This window comes from Camelina sativa, chromosome 16 (genome assembly GCF_000633955.1).
Source record: "Camelina sativa cultivar DH55 chromosome 16, Cs, whole genome shotgun sequence".
NCBI classification, from domain to species: Eukaryota; Viridiplantae; Streptophyta; class Magnoliopsida; order Brassicales; family Brassicaceae; genus Camelina; species Camelina sativa.
The window spans coordinates 5,854,665-5,857,289 of record NC_025700.1 but is presented as its reverse complement, the minus strand read 5'-3'; the positions used below and the strand labels follow the sequence as shown (position 1 = coordinate 5,857,289).

General features: G+C 33.0%; 1 protein-coding gene across 1 annotated transcript in view; it reads right to left on the bottom strand.

Moving 5' to 3' along the window:
* The window catches only part of LOC104753411 (pentatricopeptide repeat-containing protein At2g29760, chloroplastic-like), a 7,855-nt gene that overhangs the window by 1,087 nt on the left and 4,143 nt on the right, over nucleotides 1–2,625 (bottom strand). The gene's annotated exons all lie outside the window — the stretch shown is intronic.

Sequence of the window (2,625 nt, the reverse complement as noted above, 5' to 3'; positions counted from 1 at the left end):
TTTTTTAACTTCGAATATATTTCTTAATTACAGATGCAAACGGAGGAAAAGGTGTTGAATCGAACAAGTTAGGTTCCTCAGTGTGCCTTCGTCAAACATGTCGAAGTCACCACGGACCAGATACGTGTTATTGCTGTTTCAGAGATCGTAGCAGGTGTTATCCTAATTTATATCATTGTGCGAATGACTGCACATTCCTAATGGCTTAACTTAACTTAATGACTTTACCTAAAGGAAACAGATACAATATAATTATATGCTCGTCGTAACTAATTGTGTTTAGTGCCATTGAAAGTTTACTTTCTAAAAATTATTACACTTTACTATGGAATAATATGTTTTAAATAAGTATATTGTAAAACTAATATGATTTTGTAAAAAAAATAATCATAATATCATAGTTGTATAACAGGAAAATTTTGAAAGTACAATTGTAATAGTTAGGAAAATAACTGATTAATAATTTTTGTATATAAATGTACAATCTCTTCTATACTACAAGGATCACGCAACCGGCAACTCTATGTATGGTTATGTTGGAAAATATTCAGAGAATAAACACGTTACATATATAGTACATGGTGACCAAAACCATAATCATTAAAAAAAACATCAAATCTCCTCCCCTGGATTTGTCCTCGTCCCATCGAATAGGCTAGTCCAAAACCATGTTGAGCTTTCACTAAGAAGGTCCCATTCTGGATCAGATTGGGATAAGATCTGTCTAGCGTCTTTCAAACGATCTTATTGGGCTGGGCTGGGCCTGGCATATATCAAATACTAAAAAAAATTAGTCGTATCGTCCGTTTTATCTGGGTCTTGTGTTATATGCGAACAATAATCGCAATTATCATGTTCAAACTTCAATCAGTGGAATATGCTTCTTGATAATCTATCTCTACTATTATTTGAAAAGCATAATCTGTAAAAAATTACGTGCTCATGTCATTGCGATCATAATCAAATTTAATCATTTGTGTTGGGATAAAATTGACTTTTTCACACCTCTAATCGGATAAAATTAAATTTTAATTCTTTTTAATATATAAACAAATTTATTTCTTTTTTTCCACTTACTTACAAATTTCCCTTTTATGACATGTTTAGAACTTTCACATTTTTTAATTTTAAAACATTTTAGTCATTTAGCATTGACATGTTTATTTAGACATTTTAATTATTTTTTTCATATATTTTAAATTAATATATGTTAAAATATACAATTGACACGTATTATGATTTTATTAATGACTAACTTTTAAACCTAAATTTTATATAATAAGATTTCGCTGCATGTAATGATTTATCTTGGGACTTTAACATTCATAAGACGTTATCTTTGGCAAAAATGGTTATAGATTAAACTTTAAAAATATGCCAGTTTGATAATTAAAAAAAAAAATTCCCACTTGATCCTCAGTGTTGTTTGGCTTACGAACCAAGACAAGGTAAATGGCAGTCATTGGGACTCGACAGCCAATTTATGAGATTTTGGAACTATACGTCTTGTGTGGTTTGGGATTTGTTGTATAGTATTGATCCTCAGTGTGTTACCGGATATCCAATAATTGTGGCATATAATCCGAATGGGTTGTTTTGGAGACCTGTGATCGGTTTATCTGATTTGCCTAACAGCCTAAGCTCAAATATGATGAATGTAAAATGGCGAATGTTGGTGATTTTGGGCAATACTTACAGCCAGCTGTATGGAGTTAAAGTTGTTCGGGGCGTAGAGATCGCGTTGGAAAGACGTCGAGGAGGTGAGATTCGGGGGAAGTTCGAATCAATATCGCTGGTGCTTAGATCCATGAACTCGCCTTCCATTGATCTTTCTCGCTCTGTTACGTTTTGATGGTTCGTGGGCTGGTTTCTTGCAGTTGAAGGTATGTTATAATCTTTGATGATGATGATACTATTATATGACAATTTCTGTAGCCTCATCTTATTTAGGATTTTCATTAACTTGCAGGTGAAGGATCTTTTATTACATCTACTGTTATTAGCAGCTTGTTGATATGAGAGCAAATATGAAGCAAAAGTTGTTCAGCAGCTGTTATATCTGACACATTAAAGAGTAACTCGTGTTTTTCTTATCTTTGTGTGAATCTTAAGTGTTGTAGATGCACCAGTGTATCATTTCTTGTTTTAGCCTTTATACAAAAGTTCTTACGACGGTTGTCGGTTGTTGTAATGCATCTTTACTTTGGCTATCTTCTGTTTTTTTTTTTTTGTGTGTGCAGTTGCAGTAATTTTCTTGTGTAAGTAATCACAATCAGACTTAATGAAATCTATTATGGTTCTACCATATGAGCAAAATTGAAATCTTGGTTAAGAGATGACGCAAAACACAGAGATTTAGTGGTTTTGACTTCAGTAATTACAAAGTCCTGAAGCTATCTACATACACAAAGAGAAGATGATGTTTTTGGTATATGTAACATTTGTATTAACGCTGGAGAGGAGGTCCAAGTCGCAAAACGTTACAGGAACAACACACAAAACTTGACCGAGTTTCTTCTAGTAAATCTGATATTTCACCAGAAATCATTACAAGAACACTGCCCATTTCTGAAATGGTGAAACCGATACCTGTCCCTCACTATTATTTCTCTATCATAGAGCTGA